This window comes from Tamandua tetradactyla, chromosome 3 (assembly GCF_023851605.1).
Source record: "Tamandua tetradactyla isolate mTamTet1 chromosome 3, mTamTet1.pri, whole genome shotgun sequence".
In the NCBI taxonomy this organism is placed as follows: Eukaryota; Metazoa; Chordata; class Mammalia; order Pilosa; family Myrmecophagidae; genus Tamandua; species Tamandua tetradactyla.
Genome location: NC_135329.1, coordinates 41993164 through 42020402, shown reverse-complemented (window position 1 = coordinate 42020402; position 27239 = coordinate 41993164). Strand labels below are relative to the sequence as shown.

The 27239-nt window shown below is 39.0% G+C and overlaps 1 long non-coding RNA gene across 1 annotated transcript; it reads left to right on the top strand.

The window, feature by feature from the left end:
* Positions 1 to 825: 825 nt before the first annotated feature.
* LOC143676042 (uncharacterized) lies at positions 826 to 22242 on the top strand. The gene is made up of 4 exons (XR_013171778.1): positions 826 to 925; positions 11624 to 11681; positions 12386 to 12463; positions 21951 to 22242. It is a non-coding gene; the product is annotated as an uncharacterized LOC143676042 (long non-coding RNA).
* The last annotated feature ends 4997 nt before the right edge of the window (positions 22243 to 27239 follow it).

Genomic DNA, 27239 nt, shown 5'->3' with positions numbered 1-27239 from the left:
ATTCCCCCAAAAAGCTCACTAATAGTTTTAGCATCCCTTGAGATCACTGTCTGAATCAGTTATTACATTGGGAGGCTGCAAATGTACTTTCATAATTTATTTTTTTTTCTATATTCAACAGCCACCTTTTTGTTGTTGTTTAAAAAAAGAACTTTCTCCTCTCCCTATTTCTTTCTCCATCTTTTCTTAAATATCATTATGGATTGCAATTTTTTTCTATTTAATATGTTATCTTCCATTCATATCATTTTGATGATTAAATTATTCCCAATTTGGCCAGTGGGAGCCCTTAATGCTGGCTTTTCTGTGTCACATTGATAAGTTCTTTTCAGTTCTTGAACACTTTTGCTTCCTGGAATAATAAGATATTCTGGACTCATTTTGTACTTTTCCTGCTTCAAATCTGGAATTAGCCATTTTTCTAAGGAGTCCTGGTTAATTTATTGGAGAATGGTATTTAGCAATTCTCAGACCTTTCGGCCTCAGGATCTTTTTACACTATGAAAAATTATTGAGGAACATAAAAAGTTTTTGCTTATGTGGTATTATCTATCTATATTTACCATATTAAAATTAAAACAGAAATGAAAAAAATTTTTAGTTCATTTTAAGTTAATAATAATTAACCCATCATGTGTTAATATAAAAAACATTAATGAAAAATAACTATAACTTTCAAAATAAAAAACTTAAAAAAAAGAAAAAAACTCCAGCAAATTTACTATAGAGCTGGAAAAGGGACGAATATGTTAATAGCTTTTTCAGTTGTTTTTCATAGTGTAGCAAATCTCAACAAGTTGTATTTATTTATTTATTTATTTTTGGCATGGGCAGGCACCGGGAATCGAACCTGGGTCTCCGGCATCACAGGCGAGGACTCTGCCACTGAGCCACCATGGTCCGCCCAAGTTGTAATTTCTTAAAGGTTAGTTGCAAAGTGGAATCTGAAACCATATCAATAATAGTGCTGTAAACAAGTTTTCCAAAATTTCAAATTTTCACTTGAAAATATATATAGTTGAAAAAATTATTTTAAATTGTTGGAGATATTAATTTCCCTGTTAGGTTCAAGCATTTGAAAAAAAAAGGCATAACCTTTTAAAAAGCACTTTGCATCCTTCACCATAGAGTGGTAATTCCATGAAAAGTTGATCTCCTTCATAAAAGGCATCGTAGGCTAATACAGGAGATCCTTAAACCTGCTAAATAGTATGCCCGGGTATCTTCATCAGTCCTCGATAGATAAATGCTTCCACAAAGTCCTGGCGTTCAGGCCAAACACGTTTTGGTCAAGAGTCAAATATTTTCTAAGTTTATTTTCACATCTTACATTAACCTCCTTTTTAACTTTCACAAAAGTGTTCCCTCCCATTAATGAAAATTTCACAAAGAAATGGAGTTGTAAAAGTTTTAAGTCATAATGCAAGTATCTCTACACTTGGGTCAATTTGTCCCACCTGACAATTCTAAAAGGAAGGGAGATGAGAAAACCAAGGCTCAAGGTCACACACAGCCACATGACATCTTGTCTCTACATCCTCAGCATCTTAAACATTTAGCAAAGAGCCAAATAGGCAGTAAGAACTTAATACACACAGTCAGTCTTTTGTTGGGTAAAAATTATGTGTGAGTGTGTAAGTGGCTGTGTGTGATTGATGAGGACTCAATTAATGATGGGTATGAGGAAAATCTTCCGTTGTTTTGTATAGTTACAAACCATAATAAGATGTAAAAAAAGTAAAAACTTTGTAAAAAAATTTACACTACAGTCATTTATGAGAATTACCATTTGTGGCTAATTATCATATACACTATAATTATTGTGCATATCATTAGCGTGTACCAGCTAAATTTCATTGTACATTTTACTGCCTTACAGTGTTCCATTCATGTTCTTTTTTTCTGCTGTTCCCATAACTGCTGTCAACTTTAAGAACCCAGAGGGAATTCTACCTGCTAGTTTTTTTTTTTTCTTCCCAAGAGCCCAATTATCCTTTGTTTGCGTGGGTGCCTTTTTCAAAATATTCTGCCAGCAATTCTTCATTGACTCCAAGAGGAACTTCACATTTGGGAGATAAGTTGGGGAAAAGATTGGACAGCTCACTATTCGTCCCTTGCCCACCAGGCACGGTTCCCATTAGCCCTGATTCCCAAGATTCTTTCCGACTGCTCTTTTTGCAGTAGTCATGGACATTCACTCATTCCTTCTCTTTTAGGATTCTCTGCCTAAGAACCCTGTGCTTAAGACTTCCAAGCTTTGGCTCCTGGCTTTAACGTCCAAATACAATGGCTCAACCCACCATACCATATACCATGGGAAGTCCAGGAAGGACCCTCCACCCATACTTCTATGGATGATTGGGAAGCTTGCATTCTTCAGACCAGTTTAAGCTGCAGCCTCCTTTTTCCTAGTTTTCTGGCATCTAATCCCCTCTCAGCTTCAGCCACTGCTGTTCTTTGTGCGGCACCCAAGTTCACCTTTAGCTGAAAACACAGACTCTCCGTCTTCACTTCATTCTCCCAAGGCACAAGACTGTTGTTGGCAGTAGACATTGACTGAAGGTTTGGTGTATATAACAATGACTATTCACATAGCAGACAGGAATCATGTCCAAATTCAGAATGATCTTCCTCTTCTCATCACAGGGAATTTCTCACTGACTTGTCCTCTGGGAGGTCCCAGCCTCTCGCTATGTTACTTGTTACCCTTTCTTCCTCTTCATTCACAGGTAACTGGGAGAGAGACGGCGCTGGGTAACTGAGTGACACTCCTTCAAGCCTTAGGTTCTGGTGGCTCAAAAGGGCCAGGTTCTCTCTCTTTTCTTATTGTGAAAAATAACACATATACAAAAAAGCAATAAATTTCAAAGCACACAGCAAGAGTTATTTGTAGAACATATTCCAGAGTTTGGTATGGTTTATAGTTCTACAATTTCACGTTTTTCCTTCTAGCTGCTCCAAGACACTGGAGACTAAAAGAAATATCAATATATCTATCTATTTATCTATCTATATATTCAGCAGTCATGCTCATTTGTTAAATTCTATCTTCTCTTTCATGACTACACCCTCCCCTTTGATCTTTCTCCCAATTTTTAAGGATATTTGGGCTGTGCCCATTCTAACTCTTTCATGTTGGAACAGGCTGTCAAAAAGGTTTTCATATTTCAAAGGTGAGAGATATAATTGCAGACAGGATGGAGAAACTAACCGTTCTCTTATCCTTCAGGGGCCTTAAAGAGAAGTTTAATGGCCATGTGCCTCCAGAAGTCAGGGGTGAACTCCCCAGGGTGTCTGGGAGGTAGGAGACTCCAGGGTGAGGGAGTAAAGGTTCAACTGCTGAAGCAGTGAAAAAAAAGGCTTTGTTAGCTTTCCAGGGCTGCTATAACAAATACCACAAACTGATTTTGGCTTAACAACAGGAATATATTGGCTCACGGTTTGGAGGCACGAATCCCAAATTTAAGACACGGGCCACACTTGCTTTCTCCCCAAGGACAGTAGCATGGCAATCCTTGGGGTTCCTTGGCTTGTATCTCTGCTTCCTTTATGTCTTCTGTGACTTCTGGGTCCTCTCTATAAGACATCCAGAAGTATGAATTTAGGCCCATCTTGCTTCAGTTACCCATGCCTTAACTAAAGGAAAACATGTTTTAAAGCAACTGTCTACAGTGGTTTCACACCTACAAGAGCATGGATTAAAATCAGTAGTATGCATTTGCTGGGGTTCATAATTCCATCTACCACAGACACCATCATCTAATCTGGCATAAAGCCTCAGAGATGAGTCTAGACAGCTGTTTCTTCCCAGACTTCATTCCCCTTGACATCTCTGAATATCTGGCACATTGACCAACTCTTTTTTTCCCAAACTCCCCCCACTCTTTTCTTCTCAGGCACAGTTTTTCTAATGGTTGTTTCCTTACTCTCTTACTGCTCCTTCCCAGTTTCCTTTGTGACTGTCATCCATCCTCTGGCTTTTCCTGAACTGCTGCCCTTCCTCAGGAAGCATCTTCTGATCTCTTTCCTCCTCTATCCCTATGGGATGCCCACACCCAGGTCTGAAGGTTTTAGAAGCAGCAATCACACTTTCTACTCTTTGCCGCATATCACGGTATCTGATGCATGCACTGAATAAAGTTCATTTGAATAATTAGAATCTGGCCAAATTTTACCGATGAATAGCGCACGAGGTCAATTCTCATTTTTGCTTATATTGGTTTGCTAAAGCGTTACTTCAGCCAAAGAACAAGGCTGTTAAAATCACCTTTTATGTGAGCAGAGCTTGAATGGGGTTATTTATGCTGTAAAGCAGGTTGTGGGGAGGGGGTGTAGCATTGAGAGATTCTTCAGGTTGAGAGAGAACCTGGAAAGAAATATTTACAGACTTTTTTTTTCAAGGCATTCTAAGAGGGTTTTTTGGTTTTGTTTTGTTTTAACAGCATTTTGTCTGTGACCTAGGTGTGCTGGTAAATCCACAGATTTAACAAATAATTCTGTGTTCTGTCCTTGAGACACACACTTTACCTTTGCATTTTCCTCCACAGTCTTCTTTCAAAATCAGTTTTCACCGTCTGTGTGGTTCTGTTAAATGACTGATGACTTTCATGAGTTTTGTCCAAAAACAGACTATTCTGAACGACAACAGAAAGGTCCCTACTTACTTTTTACAAGGTGCCAGAATCCTTGAAATGGTCCTTGATAAAGGCCAAGAGTGAGAAATTTTAAGCAAAGTCATTATTGATCATTTAATCCTATGCTAGGTATGTACCGTCCATTACAAATAGGTGTTTTTTGTCCTTAGAAACTGTGGCACAATGATTTATTCCTTTTTGTTATGATTTCTCAGTATTCCCCCCTGCCCCTGGCTGATGGTCTGTGTGTTGGTGATTCAAGTAAAATGAATGATATTGCCACTAAGAATGCAATTTTCTGAAAAGACAAACAGCTCTCGGTACAAAACAAGTACTATAACCCCCAACTTATGCAACAGACAGTTGTATTCCTGAAATATTGGGTAAATATTAAAATTGTGTAAAAAATTGCCTTGTGTTTATATATAAAACAGAATTGAATGTAGGCTCAGATAATTATAAACAGGTTGTTTTGCCTACATTAATGTCAGGTGGAATATTTGAAGGTCAAATGGCATATAATAACACATTTTGTCATGCAGAACTGTCCTGTGTGTTGCAAGATGATTGAATACCAATTGGAACTGCCGATCATCCTGACACCCCAAAATATCCCCCTTATATTTCTAAAGCTTCCTTTGAGGGTGTTTTTACTACACCATCTAGAACTATTGCAAGGATCCTTTAGGAACAAATATATATTCTGGTGAAAAATATTTCTATAAATTTCAGCCAGCCCCCTTAATTTAATTACAGTTTAATTGTTAAATTGAAGTAAAATTAAATGTAATAACTTTTACTTTTAATAAACATCTTTGTTTGATTATTTTATTATAATCTTCTTCCTGACCATCCACCTTATCGTCTATCCATGCTCCTATCTCTCAAAATGCCTATGCTGATGTTAAGCAAACATTCTTGAGTTCTATTCCTAAGTGGTGAGATTTTATAGTAAACATTTTACTTTCTTATTTGTATGTTTAGGTGTTGCATGAATTTTTAATAATATGAAAAAATATCATCACTTAAAAACAATTTAAAAAATTCCATTTGAGCCTCTATTACAGATGTGCTGAACTCCTCTGGTTGGGGTCTTGTTGGGTTGCCATTGTAAGAAGCTAAGGGGTGGGGTCTGGACCCTCAAAGCCTGGCTTTGGTGGTCATCAGGCTGATGGGGTTATTTGCCTTCTAACTGCTCTGTGGTTGCCTTTTTCTTTTTGCTATGTGGTCTGAAAACCTGGTTTTGGATTCCAGGCTTCTCCTCTGTATTTTCATCATCTACCTTGGCTTGTTCGTCTTTCAGAGATCCTTGACCATCTGGGTCCCAACCCCCCTGCCCTTGGTAACTTTTTCTTGGTCTGTTTGCTGTAAGTAATGGTCTTCTTGGTTCTTTTCTACTCTGTGGCTCATTTTCTGCTTATGACTGTGCATGGCTTCACTTGGATTTTGCCCTCCCTGCTGGGAGTCTTCCCAGTGGAAATGTTTCTAAAATCAATCTGCTTCACAGCCTTCATCTGTCTTTCACTGAAAAAAAAAAGAGGCTAGGGTATGATTAACCCTTTAGGTCCTAGCTGTACCATAGGGTACATCAAAGATAGTTTTGGATTAGATTTTAGTTTTTTAGGTTGTTTAAAGCAAATACCATGGAATAATTCAGCTTAAACAATGGAAATTTATTCCTTCATGGTTAGAATCTGGGGAAATGTCCAAATCAAGTCATCATCAAGGTGATGCTTTCTTCCTGAAGACTGGCTGCCTGCGATCCTTGGCTGTTCTGCCACATGATAAGGCACATGGCAATGTCTGTCGGTCTCTCCCTTTCCTTCTGTGATTTCAGCTTTTTCTTGCTTCCGTGGCTTTCTCTTTCTCTCTTGCTTCTTTTTATAAAAGTCTCCAGTAATAGGATAAAGACCCACTGTCAATGAGATGGATCATACATTAACTGAAGCAGCTTCATTCAAAGGTCTTACCTATAATGGGTTCAGACCACAGGAATGGATTAATTTTAAGAATGTGTTCTGGGGTACATACAGCTTCAAACCACCACAGATGGTATGGTATAAGGCCTGAAATTAAAATGCAAATGTTATGTGCTGCATCAACATCTGGTAAACCCCGAGGACCTTGAATGGCCTGGCTGCAAGTTCCCCTCCTGATTTTCCCAAGGATTAGATTACCTCACCAAACAACCCCCCTTATCAAATAAACCAAACACAATTCTTGCTTATCCCTGAGTAGCAGGCTGTCCCGCAAGATTACACAAACAAGCCAATTACATCCTCCGTGGGAACCAAGGAGCACCTCAACCTCTTGATACAACAAAGCCTGCAGCAGCTGCTGGTTCACTCTGTTCCCAGATGCAACCCCCAAGTTGCACTGTATGGCATGTGGTGTTCTTCTTTCCTGGGTTTATTACGTGACTAATAAACTGCTGTTGAGCTCACCTGTCCAGTGTCATGGGTCATGTATTCAGCCATTCCTCAGACCCCAGGGTGGGAATCCCTCCCTCAGCAACAGGGCGAAGAGAAGGCAATCAAGAAAGAGTAGATTATTTATTGATGGCCTTAAATCACTCTACCTTGTCAGCTACTAATTTTGCCTAGAGGCAGACCACTCTTACTCTTGTTAATTTACTTAGAGTTATAGATATGACTCATCTATGCTTGGCTATGATGCACAGTAGTAGGCTGACCCCAGGATATAAACACCTTGAAGGCCAAGACTCCACTTTTCATCCTTGTAGGCACACAACCCAACACAATCCTGGAACATAGTGGGTATTCAGTGCTTTCTAAATCCTTGAAAGATGAATAAATTACTTGGAGTCAAAATTAGGGGGACAAATTAGATAAACAGCTAACACTAGCATCCAAAAATTTCTCCTAGGACTCCCATCATATCCTAAAAATTTCCTATGTTGCATTTACCAAATGGTAGTTAATTATATCAGCAATGTTATTTTAGGTCTGTCTTTCCCATTAGCCTGTGTGCAGCATGAGAAGAGGGACCGCGTCTGTCTTTGAGCCCATTCATATCTTCAGTGTCCAGCACAAGTCCTGGCACACTGTGGTTACCCAGAAAATATTTTTTAATGGGTAATTAAATAAGTGCATGATTGCAGGAGGCTCTGGGCTGCTGCCAAACTAGTGGCACATGAAGGTCTGGATCTCGGATTCTGTCCTTTGTTTCTTCATTTGAGGCAGCATGCTGCCCAGGAGCTGGGGGAGAGGGCTAGGATCCTGTTCTCTAGCGAGAGAGGGGAGGTAGGGGCTGACTCCTCAGGTACCAGCCAGACAGGGCCAGGTCCAGAACCAGCAGGGAACAGGAGGGCAAGCAGGAACCAGAGCAGTCCAGTGGGCTTTGGAGAACAGCTGCAGCTTGATGGGTGTGAGAACTCTCAAGGACTGAAACCAGTTTGGAGCTGCAAATTTCACCTGATGGAGGGGCCATCTCAGGCCTGCAAGATGAAGGCCTTCAGAACCCATTGCTGGTCAGGGCTGCAGTGGGCTGTTATCTTCACAGGTAAAACAAAAACCAGAAATAAGCAATAGTGACAAGATTGGTCCTGGGCTCTGCCACAGGACAAGTGAATTAGTGAGCTCCAGATCTGACTTTCTCCCAGGACACTGACCTTGGGAAATACACTTCATATCTAAGAACCTCAGAGCTCATATAGAAAAATCAGTATCTCATTTGTTCTACATAAGGCCATTCATGAAACTGAGCGTGCTCTAAGACTAGCTCATCAAATGCATGAAGTGTGCTGCTCAGATCATGTGCTGTGTGAGTGCTCTGCAACTTATTTTATCACAAGTCATGTGAAACTATGGGTCTGAATATATACACCATGTAAACTGACTATTTTCAAAAGCAGGTAAAAAAAAAACAATCGGAAAATTGAGAAGGCCAAGTTTGATGCAAACCTCTGCACTTGATTTTAGCCAAAAGACTGAGAAACTATGATGTATACCTCTATAAGAGAGGATAAGCATTAACTTTAGCGACAAAAATTCTAACGTGTTTATTACTCATGGATGATAGTGACCTTAATTAAGGTCAAGCAAACATTTCTTCATCTGTAAAGAGGGGATGACAATTATTCTTAAAACCTTAATGGGTTTTAGGGATAATAAAAAGATAATATATGCAAGGAATTTATCATATGCCTGGCACAGAGCAGGTACCCAATATTAGTTCTTCTTTTCTTCTTTATTCTACAGTATGAATATAAGTTAAAATTTGATGAATATACAAATTTGAAGTGAAAAACATCACTCAGATAAGAAAATAGATTTTATTGCAATTTGTTGTAAGTGTGAGTAGATGAGGTCATCTTTCGGATTTCTGCAGACATATTTACTTTGGTATATTCTTTGATAATTTCCTCAGATGGTTGATTCCTTGCAGCTGCCACCCATTACTGTCTATGTTCATGTTCAAATGTTCTAATCCCTTAGCCAAACATTTGTTATTTTTGGACAGGCACATTTCTAGCAAAATTGGTAGAGATTAAACTGGAATAGGAGATATACTTGGGGATATTTTCCAAGAAAGTTGTATTAACTTTTGGAGGTAACAACACAGCTACTCATTTTTTTTTTATTAATTACAGTAAAAAAAGAAATTAACACAACATTTAGAAATCATTCCATTCTACATATGCAATCAGTAATTCTTAACATCATCACATAGATGCATGATCATCATTTCTTAGTACATTTGCATCGATTTACAGCTACTCATTTGAAGATACCCTGTTGGTCCAGAAAAAGGAAACAAAAAAAAAACAGGTGACAAATAACCAAGTACCCTCTCCCATCTCCTCTGTCACTTCCCAGACCTCTCCCCCTCCCTCCTGTATGTTGAGATGTTCTAATCCTATCTGTCTTTTAGGAAACAGCTCAAGTATCACTTTTTATGAAGTTGTCTTACTATCTTGATTCCTCTGTGAAAGTTATTTCTCTCTTCCTGGTTTCTGAAAACATATCATCCATACATTCTCATCCACACCTCGCTCACCTCACTACACCCTTGAGAGAGAGCTGTATGTCATTGAGCATACCACCTAAACTCTCAGATCACCAGTTTCTCTTATGCAAAATGAGAGGGGATAGACTACACAATTCAGACATCCATGGAGCCCAGGTTGGAGATGGTAAATGAGGACACCTCACCTATTCCCATTGTCTGAGCCCTGGGACTTTGGCAAACTCTCTCTGGCTGAAAGGAGCAGCAGCTCCTCACATCCAGCAGATAAAAGCCAGGCCAGCCTGCAGTTTTTAAAGAGAAGCTGGAAATCAAGGTTTTTCCTGAAGTACCTACATCTTTGTCTGTCTGCTTAGAAACTTTTTGTTTAATGTTTTGCAGGCCTTTAATCCTCTCTGTGGCCTGAATTTGGCCAGCAGGCCATTGGTGACAGGTATACTCGGCTAAGTCCTGGCCAGTTGTAAGTGGTGACTCTGTACTTATCCCATTTCCATTACTAAAGAGAAAGATAAACTAGATGTGAAAGCATTATCAAAAGTCTTGGTTCTCCATAGGCCTAAAATAATGGTTTGTGGATCACAACCAACACTATCTATGGCTCCCATTTCCTGTGTCTCCACCATATCGCTAAGAGCTTTATGGACGTGGTCTCTTCTCTACAACCGAGTGAATTCTCGCCTCACTTCCACTGGGATACTGTGAGGAGGTAATGGGTTAATACTTTGAGCATAATACTCATCGCATAATAGGTGCCATTTCTTATCTTATCCAAGATTTTGTTTAATCATTCTATCGACCCTATAAAGTAACCACTATTATGCCCACTTTACAGATGAGGAAACTGAAACAAGAGGTTACAAACTTGCCCAAAGTGTACTAATAAAGCTAATGAGTGGTAGAGTTGGGACTGGAGAAAGCAAGTCTGGCTCTAAAGCCATGTTCTTGACCCTCTTTCTGTGCCACACAATGAACACTGCACTCTGAATACCTCACATTGTATACTGCACATTGTATGCTGCATACTGCATAGCACAAACTGTATGCTGCCCGCTGTATACTATACTCTTCATACTGTACACCTGTACTGCATGCCATATATTACACAGTGCATACTGTATACCACATTCGACACACTGTATGTTGCATTCTGTGTACTGTATAGTACAGCACACCACATGCCATATGCTATACACTTGTACTGCACACTGTATATTACACACTGTCTACTATACATACTTTATACTGTACACTATACACTTCATTCTGCATATTGGACTTCATGGACTGCACACTAAAATGAATACTTGAATGAATGAAAAGGTATTTTATTCCACACGTATGCATGAATCACAATAACCCTTTGACAAAATATAACTTCTAATTTTAGATTGAGGCATGAAAAGAGTAAGAATTAAATTCTCCAGAAAATAAAATGAAAAGCTGTACTTAAAGAGCCCCAGTAAGAATGACTTAGAAGTTTCTACTGACTACAGATTATTAAGGGAAAAGCTTCTTGATTAGGAACATCAGTTCATCTGTGGACACGTTAGGATTCCTAATTACAGTAAGGACTAGACGAATGTAGGTCATTTAGTTCTCACCCCTCGTTTTAGGGAAAAGGACCTGGTTGGTTAGGGCTGTATGTGGCTCAAAGACTCAAGAAGCTTTATCAATTGATGTCGGGGGAGATTGAAGGTTGTTTAGCCCCGTGGTACAATGATGTCATTATATTCATTTTCTATTGCTGAGTGAAAATCACCAAAAACGTATCAGAAATATCCATTACTTATCCTGGGTCAGGAGTCTGTGGCTGGGTCCATTGCTCAGGGTCTACACAGCTGCAATCAAGAGCCAGCCATGCCATGTACCTTTCTGGAGTTCAGTGTCTTTTTTCAAGCTTATATAGTGGTTGGCAGAATTCAGTCCTGGAGGTTGTAGGACTGAGGTCCCCATCCTCTTGCTGGTTATCCCAGAGACCAACCTCAGGTCTTTGCCTCCTCCAGGCTCTCTCACAACATGGCAGCTTCAAACCAGCAGGAGAAGCTCTCTCTTTAGGAAAGGGTAAGTTACTCTCTTTAGGGTTTTGCCTGATAAGGATGGCCTATCCAGGATAATCTCCCTTCTGCTTAATTTAAAATCAGTTGATCTGGGGTGACACAATGGTGGCTCAGTGGCAGAATTCTCACCTGCCATGCCAGAGACCCAGGTTCAATTCCTAGAATCTGCCCATAAAAAAAAAAATCAGTTGATCTGGAACTTTAATTACATCTGCAACATCCCTTTGTCTTCCCATATAGTATAACCTATTCACAGATGAGTGACAGCCCAACATATTTAGAGATTCTGTTCACACTCAAAAGGAGGCAAGTATACAGAGTGTATTCACCAGGGGTGAGAATTTTAGGAACCATATTTGAATTCTGTCTACGACAGCCATTAAAGCCTGTTTTAATTCTGTCATTCTGCTCTGCTGACACAGTGTCAGCTTGACCTTAGAGCTGGATCCCCTGTGGTCAGAAAGAAGCAGCAGTCAGGGAAAGGATGAGCTCACCTGGAATAACATGCATAAGATTCTTAGGGGGAGGCACAGATACCCAAAGAAAAACCTGGGTGCTAATACGATGGGAAAATGGAGCGCAGAATGGAAGTTGAGTAGGCAAACAAAAGGATATTATGGCCATAAAGGTAAAGAGATTTGTTCAAGATTCACAGCCAGATGGTATGACAACCAGATTGAACCTCTCATCTCTTATTTAAACTTTCAGGCCCATTTCCAGTACACCACACTGCCTCTGGCCTAACTGCAGTATGTTGAGGTTAATCTGGACTGAACTTCCAGTCAGGTAAGGAATTTTTAAACATAACTACATAAGTTGGTTTTTCAAAAGTGTTTCACCATTTTGGGGAGAACCTTCCTACCACACTCACACACACACACACACACACACACACACACACACACACACACTGTGGGTTCCTCATCTAAGCAAGAAACATAGTGCATAGTGTTAAACCATGATGTTCAAGAGAATATCAGCTACAAATTCAAATTTAGTGCAGAGTGTAGGCAAAGACTAGGCATTCTTTTAAAGATAGCACACACAGCTATTTCTTTTTATTTTTAAATTTTTTTGTGTGTGCTGTATGGCAGGGTCACATTTCATTCTTTTTCCATGTAAGTATCCCATTATTGTAGCACCATTTGTTGAATTTTTTGTTTGTTTGTTTGTTTGTTTTTGGAAGTGCATAGGGCAGGAATCAAACCTGGGTCTCCCACATGGCAAGCAAGGATTCTACCACAGAACTACCCTTGTACTCCCACGCACAGCTATTTTAAAGCAGAATTATAGAATGGTGGTTGTGGTGGTTTGAAGTTATATGTACCCCAGAAAAAACACATGTTCTTAAATCTTTTCCATTCCTGTGAATGTGAACCCATTGTAAGTTTGATCTTTTGATGAGGTTACTTTGTTAAGCTGCAATCTCCCCTCAATCAGGAAGAGTCTTAATTCTATTACTGGAGTCCTTTATAAGTGGGATGAAATCCAGACAAAGAGAGAGGGATGAGACATTGATGGAATCTGGAGGAGAAGAGAGAAATCAGGAGATGTCACCATGTGACAGAGAAGCCAAAGATTACCAGCAGCCAGCTTCAGAGTGCTAGAGTTTTGGGGGAGAAAACATCACCTTAATGATGCCTTGATATGAACTTTCTTTTAGCCTCAAAACTGAAAGATAATAAACACCAATTGTTTAAGATGAACCACTGCATTCTATTTCTTTGAGCAGCCTAAGAAACCAAAATAGTAATTAAGACACAAACTCTGGAGTCATAGTGCCTGGTTTGAAATCCCAGTGTTGCCATTCACTAGGCTTGCAACTGTAGTAAAGTACTGTAAAATGGAAATGACACATCCCCACTATTCCTTATTGGGTTGGGAAACTTCTCATTGTCCCCATCCCCCATGCACCTTCCTTCCATCTCCACCCTGCTCCACACCAGGAGTGACCTGCATGGAATAATTAATGAGAATCCCTTGTCTTCTGGCATCAGCAGTCAACAGAGGCCTTAATAGGAAATTAGTAGAGAAGTAGGGGTCCTTTATAGCTAGCTTCAGGCTGGCCATTCCCCTCCATCAAAGGCCATTTTTTCTCACTATCTACCACTGCTGTACAACTCTCTACTGTAAGGTTCTGATAATTGCTTATATCTTGTCCCTTTGGTATAATCTATAGCTATAGAGCCTCTGCTACCAACCTGGGTTTCTGTGCCATCCCTGGCCATTTCCAACACCTTGCCATTACCTTTACTTTTTTGATAGCCTTAAACCTTTGAGCCCCACCCCCATCAAGATGGAGGAATGAGATGCTTCAGGACACATTTCCACCTTGAACAACCAGTGAGAACTGGCAGAAACATCTTTCTCAAAGCTCTAGAAACTCATTAAATGACTGTATTATAAGGGTGTCATGGTTAGGGACAGGTGTCAACTTGGCCAAGTTGTGGTACCTGTTCATCTGATTGGGCAAGCGCTGGCCTGTTGCAATGAGGACATTTCATAGGATTAGGTCATGATCACGTCAGCTACATCCACAGCTGATTCCATTTGTAATCAGCCAAAGGGGAGTGTCTTCTGCAATTAGTGATGCTAAATCCAATCATGGGAAGCCTTTTAAGGAGGACTCAGAGGAGACAGGTTCCATTCCTGCTTTGGCTGGTGAGCCTCTCCTGTGGAGTTCGTCCAGGCCATCCATTGGAGTCATCGGCTTCGCAGCCTGCCCTGTGGATTTTGGACTCTGCGTTCCTACGGTCACGTGAGACACTTTCATAAATTTTATATTTGCAAGTGTTCCCTGTTGATTCTGTTTCTCTAGAGAACCCTAAGGACAAGCACAAAATCAAGAAAAATGTTGCTTAAAAGTGGGAAGACCTCATGGTGCCCTGGCTGGTCCCCCTCACTGGCTCAGGCCAGAGCCAGCCCATGCTCCCTATGTGGATCTCTGGTCCTGATTCCAGAGGGAACAGAGTTACCTCTGTGCACATATTGGGAGCATGTATGTCTGGTCCAATCTGTCTGGTGGTGGCCTGAGGGACTTGTCACCACAAAACTTGCTTTGATTATAGAAGGTGATTTACTGAGTTTTCCTGCAGAACACTGTGGGAGAGCAGTCAAATTGTGCTGCCTAGGGTAAGGGATTGCTGGCTGTAGAACATTCATGGTAGGCCTGGGACTATGAGGAAACTATTTTCTAAGGAAAAGAGGACATTCCAGGGGCTGCATGCCCAAGACAAGACACACTTGCAGAAAGTATGAGAAAGGGCCCTATTCTTTGGTCTGGAGCTGTTCTCTAAAACACATTGTATGGATAAGCCCTGAAGGAGAGCAATCCCACAGGACAATCTGCGAAGAATGGGGAAGGCAGTGTCTTATTTTTTTTCCTCCTCCTCTTCCTTCTTCCTCTTCTTTTTGTTACTTCCAGGCATTCAAGGAAAGCTCTGTCATGACAATAGCTGTATACAAGCTTAGGGAATAGATGCTGAAGAGTCCAAAGTCTAACAATAATACATTAAAATGTTAAAATGTTCAGGTTTCACCAGAAGGCTACAGATCATACAAAGAAATAGGAAACAATGGCCCAGGCAAAGGAGAAGTTGGAAGCATGAGAAGCCATCAGTGTGTAGGTAGACCTGTGATATACTAGACAAAGACTTTTTTAAAAAATGGCCCTAAATATGCTCAAAGAGCTAAAGGGAAACATAGAGAAAGAACTAAAGGAAATCAAGAAAGTGATAGATGATTAAAAGGAGAATATCAATAGAGATGGAAATTGTGGAAAGGTACCAAACAGAGCTGGAGATCACAGTAACAGAGTTGTAAAATTCATCAGCAGGTTGGAGCTGGCAGAAGAAAGAAACAAAGAACTGGAAGCTGGGACAGTTGAAATCATTCAGTCCTAGCAACGCAAAGAGGAAAGAATGAAGAAAAGTGAACAGAGCCTGAGGAACCTGTGGATACCACCAGGTGTACCAATATATGCATTGTGGGTCTCCCAAAGGGAGAAGAAAGGGAGAAAGGGGCAGAGAGGATATTCAAGGAAATAACGGCTGAAAATTCCCAAACTTAATGAAACACAGATCCAAGATGCACAGCAAACTCTAAACAGGATAAACCCAGATAGACCCAAAGCATGGGATATTATAATCAAACTGTCAATGCCAAAGAGAAAAAGAGGATTCTGAAAGCAGTAAGAGAGAAGCAGCATGTTATGTACAAGGGAGCCTCAAAAAGATCAAGGGCCAGTTTCTCATCAGAAACTATGGAGACAAGAAAGCAATGGAATGACGTATTTAAAGTTCTGAAAGCAAAAAACTTCCAACCAAGAATTCTTTATCTGACAAAACTGACTTTCAAAACTAAAGGAGGGATTAAGACATTCCCAGATAAACAAAAGCTAAAGGAGTTCATCGCCCCTAGAAAGGCCCTGCAAAAGATAATAAAGAGAAATCTGCAAGTTGAAAGAATAATAGACAACTGAGTGAAGCCACATGAAGAAATAAAAATCTCTGGTAAAGGTAATGACATTAAATATAAATGCCAGTATGATTGTATTTTTGGTTTATAACTCCACTTTTAAATTTCTACAGGATCTAAAAGGGAAAGGCATAAAATGTAATCATAACCCATGATTTGGGACTCATAGTATATAAACATATAATTTGTAACAAGAAATACACAAAGGTGGGGGGATAGACGGGCATAGGAATACAGTTTGTACGTATTATTGGATTTAAGATGGTATCAAAGCAAACAATAATTTTACAGATTTAGAATGTTAAATTTAAGCTCTGTGGCTACTACAAAGAAAATATTGGAGAATATGCAAATTCATAAAGACAGAAATTAAGAGTATAATTTCCTAAGGGTGGGGGGCAGGGGAATGGAGAGTTTATGCAAAATGGGTATTTGTTTGGGGAGATGGGAAAGTTTTAGTATTGAAAGGTGGTCAAGGTACCACAATATAGTGAATGTGATTAATCCCACTGAATGGAATGCTTCGGAGTGGTTGAGATGGGAAAGTTTACATTGTATATAGGTTCACAGTAAAAAATAAATAAAGAGCTGCTAAAGAGACAATGACAAAGTCAACACACATTTCTGGGTGAGAACTAACTCAGAAGAGAAAGCTCAACAGGACATTATTGAATGAGTGTTTCTGTTTCCCTGCATCATCTCCAATGCTTTTTATTTTCCCTTTTTTTTAATAACTCATGGGAATGTAAAATGGTACAGGCCACTGTGGAAGATAGTTTGGTGGTTCCTTAGAAATCTAAGTAAAGAAATACCATATGATCTGTAATTCCTTTTCTAAAAATATATATATATATATATTTAGTGTATATATATATATATACCAAAAAAATTAAAAGCAGGGATTTGAACACACCACTGTTCATAGTGGCATTTTCCACAGTTGTCAAAAGATGGAAGCAACCTGTGTCCTTCAACCAATGAATGGATATATAAAATGTGTGTGTGTGTGTATATCTATATATATAGATATACACACACACACAATGGAATATTATTCAGCATAAAAGGGAATGGAGTTCTGATACATGCTATAACATGGATGAATCTTGAAGACATCATGTTGAGTGACATAAGCCAGACAAAAAAAACAAATATTTTATGATTTCATTGATTTGAAACCATTAGAGTAAGCAAACTCTTAGAGTGAGAATCTAAAATATAGTTTACCAGGGGTGGAGATAGGGAATTGGAAGTTTAGATTTAAAATGCACAGGTTTCTATTTGGAATGATGGAAATGTTTTGGTGATGGATGGTGGTGATGATAGCACAAAATTAAGAACATAATTAACAACACTGAAATATATATCTAAATGTGATAAAAAGGGAAATGTTAGAGTATATATATATGATAATAGAATAAAATTGATTTTTTAATTCCATGGAGCCATACTATACCAACAGTGAATCCTGCTTTAAATCATGGAGTATAGTTAATAGTACAATTATAAAAACGCGTTATCATGTAACAAATGTTCTACACCAATGTAATGTGTTAATAATAGCGTGGTAAAGGACTCCTGTATTTTGTATATGATTGTTTTGTAAACCCACAACTCCTCTAATAAGAAAAATGGACATTATTGAGATATGCAAAAATTGGAATATAGACTATAAGCATTGGGATGTGCAAAAACTGGAATACAGACTGTAGGCTTTATATCAAAGTTAAATTTCTTGATCTTAATAATTGCACTTAAGGTGGTTACATCATGAATATTCTTTTTTTTTTAATAGTGGTGACAGAATATTCTTGTTCTTAGCAAATGTACATGGCAGTATCAAGTGTTCAAGAAGTGTTCTGTATACAACCCACACCCAAGCTTTCAGAAAATGAATTGATAGATGGATAGATAAATTGACTGATAGATTGCTGGATAGATAGGCTGAAACAGCAAATGTTGTAAAAATATTAAAATTGGTAGATCTTGGTTTCTGGGGGGATAGATGTATGCTGGAGTTCTCTGTAAGGGGTTTGTATTATTTTTGTACTGTCCAGTAAGCTTGAAAGTATTTCAAAAATTAAAAGTTCATAATAAAAAAAAATGCTATGAGAGAGGTGCTGTATGGTCTATTACTACCACAAAATTGGGTTAAGTGTAAAACAATCCCCAGTTTTAGTGAGGAAGGGCATCCTAGTATCTCAGAGAAATAGGAGAGAATGCGTAGAGTTCAATGAAGATACAGGGAATTATGTTTCACCATGTCTCACCAACAAAGCAGGTGACACATGAGCTGCAGAGTGAGGTCAGGTAAGTCTAGATTAAAAGGTCAGTAGGTTGCATCTGGATGTTTCCTTCAAGTGATTGTGTACACTGTTCAAGTACAAGATAGTTTACTAAAATTTCTGATTCCCTAGAAATGGTAACTGAGATAACTTAAAAGACCTGATAAAGGTTTTGACCAAGGCTCTTAATTTATAATTTTATTCTGTGAAATATGCTTTTATAAAAATACTGTAAATAGGAGTTTCAATATAACTTTAATTTTTAAAAAAATATTTGGAAAAAAAGTTTACATGATCATCTGGTGTAAGATGTTAAGAAATATGCCTAGGCTTAAACTGGTACTTTTTTAACAATGTACCAATGTTACATGTCCTTATTTACTTTCTTATACTAAAACCCCCTACCTTCTTTTAATTATCCTAATAATTCTAGCTGTATCCCTGAATAATGCAAGTATTAAACTTCGGCAGTCAGATGGTGTTTTAGTTAGTATCGTACTACTGCTGGAATATGATATACCAGTAAACAAAAAGGGGAATTAAGTTGCAAGTTTACAATTCTAAGGCCATGAAAATGTCCAAATTAAGGCACCAACAAGTGTTTACCTCCACTCAAGAGAGGACTATGAAGTTTGGGGTTTTTATTTCAGCTGGAAAGACACATGGTAACGTTTGCTAGCTTTCGCTCCAGGAATCTTCGATGGCTTCCCAGGGGTTCTGCCCATCCTATTGGTTCTGTTGGTTTTGGTGGGTCTCTAACTTTTTAGTAAATGGTTTTCTGTTAGAGGGCTCCAGCAAGCAACCCCACCTTGAATGGGTAAAGACACATTTGCATGGAGACCATCTAATCAAAAGTTACCACCTACAATTAGGTGAGTCACATCTCCATGGAAATAATCTAAAAGCTCCCAACCAGCAATACTGAATGAGGATTAAAGGACATGGCTTTTCTGGAGTATATAATAGCTTCAAATCAGCAGAGATGGTTTACAGAGTTTTTCAGAGTTTAGAAAAATGTTATTTTATAATACATATACTGCATCATGTGGAACACTCCAAAGCAGGGTCTGGGGCAGGCAATATCTTTTAATAAAATATATGAATATTCCTCCACAAAACATTCAGATAATCCTATGAATAAAGAACATAAGTAGCTCTGGTAGTCCAGCTCAGGTTTTGCTGCTCAGTGAGTTCAGGACGTAATAGGTCAGATCAGGTTTTGTCACCAAGGTGGCTTTGCATTTTCAGAACTTTTATGATATTGGAATTAAGGAAAAGGGATTACATAGCTGCGATAATATTTACTCTGCTGATTAGGATTGTACCTGATGCATATTCAACGCTCAAAAAGTTCATCATTGCTGTGGTTGCTATTTCCATCAGAATGTGGAAAGAATCTGGAATCCAGTTTCTACTCTTCAATGCTGAAAAGCCTGTTACTTGAATCTGAACAAGCTCAGCTTCTTGCTGGGCACAGGCAGACTGTTGAGTCTTCAGTGAGGCAGAGGCTCAATTATACAAAATCCCCTCACTCACCTAAGAAAGGTCCATGACACTCAAGTTAAAAGCTTCTTTTAAATATGTATTCTTATTCCCTTGATTGAGAATTTAAAAGCAACACTAGAAAGACCACCTGTTTTGGTTTGTAAAGCTTTTGGGATGCAATAGATCAGAAACCAAATGGTTTTGATAAAGGGAATGTATTAAGTTAAAAGTTTATAGTTCTAAGGCCACAAAAATGTCCTAACTAAGGCAACCAGAAAATGATACTTTCACTCAATAAGGCTGTTGGTTCCGGAACACCTCTGTCAGCTGGGAGAGCACGTGGCTGGTGTCTGCTGGAGTCTTTGGCTCCTGGTTTCAAACAGCTTCCCCGGGAGTGTTTTCTTTCTGCACCTGCAAAAGTCTGGGTTTCATGCCGGCTCTCACTTCTGAGGTTTCTCCAAAATATTTCCCCTTTTAAAGACTCCCATAAACTAATCAAGTCCCACCTTGAACGGGCAGAGTTACATCTCCATGTAATCAAAAGACTCAAATCACAATTGAGTGGGTCAGTCTCCATGGAAACAATTTAATCAGAGGTTTCCATTCTAAACAATAGGTCTGGCCCCACAAGATTAGGGATTAAAACATGGCTTTTCTGGGGTACATAATAGTTTTAAATCAGCATACCACCCTACCAAATGTTAGCTAGTACAGTAATAGCTTTTCTTGAATTCAGCCATTATTTCTGTTTCTTTTTATTTTCTATTCTTCAGACTTATCATAAAAACCTTAGAGATTTAACACCTGGATGATTTACAACAGCAAAATCTGTGGTGTCCCAGCTGTTCTGTGGAAATACTGGCAAGTGCTTTTCCTGACTGAGCACAACGTCTGAGAGTCAAGGACTTAGAGTATAGGAGACATTTTGAATATCACAGATCCCAGTTTGGAAGTGACATTTTCTTTTTGTGTGGTGTAGAGGAAAGCACTTCGCATTGGAGTCAGAATTGGATTTAATTACAGTTCTCTTATCTATTAGCTATGATTGAGTTAGTTACCTATATTCTCGGATCCTTCATTTCTCAGTTGTATAATGGGGATGACCCCTACCTCACAGGCATGTCATAAATATTATGTGGGATTAACACATAGTAAAGCGCCTAATCTCAGTACCTGGTGCAAAGTAGTTTGAGAGTTTTTGTTTCTCAATGAGTTGTTGTTGTTTTTTTTAATTTGAATGAAGGATGAATGACCCATGTAATACATTAAATGATGACTCTGATCATATGGAAGTTCTTGACTTTTTAAGACTTTTTAAGACTTTTTCTCAATGAGTTTTTAGTAACCTAGATCCAGATTGTTGAATTGTTTGAAATTGAGTGAATCTGTTTCTGAAGATTATTTTCTTTAATTGGAGAAAGTTAGATAACATTTGGCAATTTTTTTTCCCCCAAATCTTAAAACCCTTAATAAATTGATGCCTTTTTTTTCTTCTAACATGGGCAGGCACCAGAAATCAAATTCAGGTCTCCGGCATAGCAGGCAAGATCTCTGCCTGCTGAGCCACTGTGGCCTGCCCAAATTGAAGGTCTTTTTAAAACACCTTCATTTCATTTTTCTTTCAGTTACTTAGTTATGAATTTCCATGAAATAATATGTCTAAACATTAAACCCTCTCTTTTTTTCCCCTATAAAACATTTAAAAATAATACGGGCCTAAAATATGTAAATAGTGCAAAAGTATATATAATTAAAAGTAGGCATTTCTCTCACCCAATCATACATCTAATTGCCCTACCCAGAGGTAATTGCTGTCATCATAAACCATTTTTTAGACTTTTTTTTTTTTTTTTGGCATGGGCAAGCTCTGCAAATCGAATCCAGGTCTCTGGCATGGTAGGAGAGAATTCTGCCACTGAGCCACCATTGCACCACTCCATAAACCATTTTTTAACAAGTCTAAATTGGCTGGGCTTTATTTCTCTCAGGTTGTGATGTTCAAACCACTTGTTTCTCTTCTCCTCCAGCTCTTGTGCTATGCCCAGCTGTCCTCGGATGCTGCTCCTGTGCCTGTCTGCCTCGGGACAAGCATGAGTTCATTGTGACTACTAAGTCGGTACTGTAAGAAGATCACTCCTGGAGACATGTGCAAGGCTCTCCAAGAGTAGGCAGGGCGGTCAAAAATACATTCTAGTAATATACTAAAAGCAACAAACAAACAAACAAAAACCACAAACAAAAACTGTTGCATGCAAGCCAGGCAAACTGATGGTTCATGAATAGGTGGTACGGGGTGAAAGTATGGTGAGTGGTGGGTCCCCGAGGGCAGAGATTAAATGATGCAAACTCTCTAGAGTTCCATAATGGATTATTCAGATCATAAACTCAGAAAATTAGAGATAAATACAGTGTTGGAAACAGGCCAACCCGTTTGGCCAATCTCATACCTATTTCCTCTTGCTTGGTTAATTTGGCTACATGAAAGTGGTTATACTTATCAAATAAAAGGATAAACTATTATCAAAATTTAATTCAAATCCCACTTTCAAGAATGAAGTTCCTGATTCTATGCCAAGGATCTCCCTTGTTGGGTATCCGCAGCATTTAATATGTACATGTGGCACTTAGCACTCTCCTTCTGGTAACTTTCCACACACACCCCCGCCCCCATGGTACATAGTGCAGCACCTTACACTAATAATTCAACAAATATTTCTCGAGGGTTTATCAGTGGTGGCTGTGAGCTGCACTGCTCATATCTTCCATCCAGAGAACCTGCTGTGAGGGCCTAGTTAACTGACAGCCTGCAGCTACCATAACTACAGATCTACCATCTGTCACGCTGAGACCAAGCTTCCCCCAAGCTGCTTGTAACCTGCAACTGAAACCAGCGGAGAGACAAGAGATGGGCCACATTATGCTGTATAGGTTAATGTAATATTCAGATACATTCTAGAGCAGTGTGGCCAGAAAACAAACAAACAAAAAAAGTATTTTCAAAGTCTCCTTGAGGGATTGGGGAAAATGAGGAACTATTAACCTTCCCCACCTGATTAATTCTTCTGTCAAACATTAGGGATTCCCAATTTAGTAAACCAAGCCCTTGATCTTGAGACTTGCCCTTATGAAACTTACTTCTGTAACGGCAAAGCTAGGCCTGCTTGTAATTATGCCTAAAAGTCACCCTCAGAGAGCTTCTTTTGTTGCTCAGATGTGGCTTCTCTCTCTAAGCCAATTCTGTAAATAAACTCATTGCTTCCCCACCCCAGTGTGAGATATGACTCCCAGGGATCAGCTTGGCCCTGGCACTGTGGGATGGAGAATGCCTTCTTGATCAAAAGGGGGAAAAGAAATTGACCAAAATAACACTGCAGTGGCTAAGAGATTTCAAATAGAGTTGAGAGGTCATTCTGGAGGTTACTCTTATGCAAGCTTCGGCCAGATATTTCAAACTATCACAGTATCCCAAGCCCCAAGCCAACAGTATTTCTAAAAATCCTATGGGGTGCTCTAGGCTCTACCTATAGGCTCTACGAAAGCTTTTTTTTTTTTTAGTAAGTTTATCTTTCCTGAAGATTGAGAGGAAGATCAAATGAGAGGGAGGATGTGTAACTGAGAAATTAGGATTTAACAAATGACTGTAATTACTGACTCATCATATTATGGATACTCCTTTAGTGTCTAGTGTTTTAGACTAACCAGAAGGAAATGCCTGAAGTTGTTGAACTGTAATCAAGTAGCTCTGGTCTTTGCTAATGACTGTAAAATTGCACACACACACACACACACACACACACACACACACACACACACACACACACACACACAGTTGGCTGCCCATGTTTGTGTGGATCTACTTCTGAATGTTTTGTGCTGTTCCACTGATTATATATAGATATGTACACACACTGCACAGATATATGCATATATTTACACATATATATATTTCTGTCAATACTCCACTGTCTTAGTTATCCTACCTCTACTGTAAATCTTAAAACTGGTTCGGGTCTAATATTAGTGATCAATAAGAGGGTGGGGAAAAGGGGTGTGAGACGTTTGAAATTTTCTTTTTTTCTACTTATTTCTTTTTCTGGAGTAATGCAAATGTTCATTTTTTGAACATCGCACAACTATATGATGATAATGTGAACCATTAATTGAATACTTTGGATGGACTGTATGGTGTGTGCATATATCAAAATAAAATTACATTAAAAAAGAGAGAGAAAGAGATGGGTCATTCTTGCCAGATGCAGCTCCCCTAATGGGAAACCTTTTCTTGCCCAAGAACTCCTCATCTGCCTGGCTGAGCTTCTCAGGACTGTGTTGCCACCTGCGCACTTCCTTCCTAATCCTTCTCCCACTCTCCTTTCACAGAGGTCAGACTTGTGTCATGAGATGAAGGCTCTCCTTTCTTTTTCTGCTCTCTCTCTCTTCTTCCTTCATAGGTGTTTCCCCCAGTAAGTCTCTTGCATGTCTCATCCCTTCTTGGCATCTGTTTTTTATATAGTGAACTGACACAACATATGAAAACATGAATGAATGGATGAATGAATGGATAAAATACAAATGTTGAGATGGGGTGAAACAGAGCAAATCTTAGCCTATCCAGAGTTCATATTAGAAAGTTGTTTCTAATCAGGAAGACGTTCAGAGGACATGGTCAGCACTGGGTCCTTCGTATGAATAAAAAAGCAGCCTTCTCTCTAGTGGCCAGAATTTGGCCCTGTAGCACATCACCTGGTCTGGGGTCCATAGTGTTATAAAAATATGCTAGAAACTGAAGTACCCTCAAAGCTCAAAGAAGTGACTTTAGGGCAAAGAAAAAGAAGTGTGGGGGGGAATAACTCTTCATAAAATATTCCTTTTTAATAACAGAGCTGGCTTTCTTTGGGTTGATAGAAGCCAAAAATGCGAAGAGGCTCATGAAGGTTTTAAAAACTTGCCCATGATAAGGGAGACCCTTTCCTGTGTTCCTGTAGTATTTTTTTTTTTTTCACATGGGCAGGCACAAGGAACCAAACCGGGTCTCCAGCATGGCATGCGAGAACTCTGCCATTGAGCCACCGTTGCCTGCCCCCTGTAGTATCTTGCTCTCACCTCTCTCCGGTATTCACTTCCATGTGCTGTGATTGATTAGGCTATGGCCTCCTTGAAGGCAGAGATAGTTTCACATTTGTTATTTTTAATATTAAGATTCATATAACAAGGTTAATACATATATAAAATAATATATTACTATATTTAAGATTTATATAAGAATAAGTAATATAAGATTAAGATTAATGTAACAATCTCCCCAACCTTTAAGTTTGAAAATGTTAAAGTTGAGAGAATAGTACAATGAATACTATTATACCTAGTGCTATGCTGAGCCTTATTGGAGCTGGAGGCAAAAGGAAAAATCAATAATACTGATCTTGTCTATATTAAAAATTTTTATGTCTTGTTCATCATGGATTTTTTTGCTTAATTTTGATTAAAAAATTATTGAGATAAAATATTATTTACCTTGATCACTGAGTTGTTTTTTTGTTTTTTTGTGTTTTTTTTTGCATGGGTAGGCACTGAGAATCAAACCCGGACCTCCGAATCACTGAGTTCTTGACACCCCTTAAAGGATTGTGCCCAAAGCTGGTGCTTCATTCATCCTAGTCCAGTCCTGGCCCTAGGTTTTACCCTTCGATTATATTCACCAGTTATTAATATTTTATCACATTTGCTTTCTCTCTCTCTCTCTCTCACACACACACACACACTATAGCTTACTATATATATATTTTTTTATTTTGTATAAGCATATATTTTTTAAAGTCCGTTGCAGGCTGTATGACACTACATGCCTAATTAGTTTAGTATACCTCTCCTAAGAACACGGACTTTCCTCTGCATGACATAGGACCATTGTCACACCTCCCAAATCTAATATTAATATAATAGCTAACATCCAGACCGTATTCAAATTTCCCAAATGATTTCAAAAATGTCATTTTATTTTCAATATAGGATCCAATTAGGGATCACACATTGCCTTTCATTAAGATGTTTATTTAATCTCCGTCCGAGAACAATCTCCCCACTTGCTTAGTCTTTCGTGATCCTGACATTTTTTAAGAGTTCAACCCATTTGTGTGGTAGAATGTCCTGCCAGATGGATTTGCCTTATTGTTTCCTTATGATTAAATTGAGTTGGAATATTTTTGACAGGAGTATTATGATGATGATATATGTTACCTTAAATTTTTATTACTCAAGAAGTTAGGTAATATTTTCAACATTTTTAGCTGTAGTAGATACATAGGGGATTACTAGAAATAACCAGGATTCTAGGGTTGTATCTATCCACTTCCTACTTCTCATTCTAAATTTATCATAGACCCTTTTTGCTCTGTCAGGACACTGAATCTTTCAGGTATCCTCAAAATCACACTGAAGCCTGTTTGTGAGCATCAAAGTCCACTGAGTCCAGCAGCCATCAGCTCTGGCTACAACCCAGCCAAGCTCTGGTGAAACAAGAAAGTCTTTTGACTTCCTGTTCTCAACTCCTCCTGCCTGTTAGCCACTTGGAATAGGTTTCAAATCCATAAGAGAGTCTTTTCCCTTTCACTTTTCCCAAAGGCTCAGATAAATCTAATTTCTCCCTTCCTGAAATATTTGAGGAGAGGCATTCTTGGTTCATTTACAAGATGAACAAGATGGCATCCTTGCAATTTAATGACAAAAATAGACAGTGTAGCAATGTTGTGACAGAATACAGAACACAGGCTTCTAATCCAAGTTTGAGGAATCAGGGTAGTTTTCCTGGAGGAAGGGATACATAAGCCTGGAGCTGAAGGATGCATACGAGTTTGGTACCAGAAAAATCAAGTAGAGGTGATCATACATGCAGAAGCCTGTTGGTGAGGAAACATGGCATGTTTAAGCATTAGAAATAGAAAGAGCAGGGAGAAGAGTGGAGAGGGAGTACAGTGAGAGAGGAGGCTGCAGAGGTGAGCAGGGCCAGACCATGGAATGTCTTATGGGCCTTTTGTAGGCAACGAGAAGTCATTAAGGTAGTTATACTGGGACTTATGTGATCAAAGTTGCATTTCTGAAGGTTCAGTCTGGTAATGTACCCATCCTAAAGATCCAATGTGACGTTTTCCTTACCTTACAAAGGAAGTGGACCATTTCAAGAACTATATAGAATTAAAACTGATATGCTTTAGTGATCCATTTGATGTAGCTGGAGGAATAAAGTAGATTTCTGGCCTGGACAACTGAGTATGGTGGCGTGGTTCGTTGGGATGAAGAACCAGGACTGAGATCAAGTT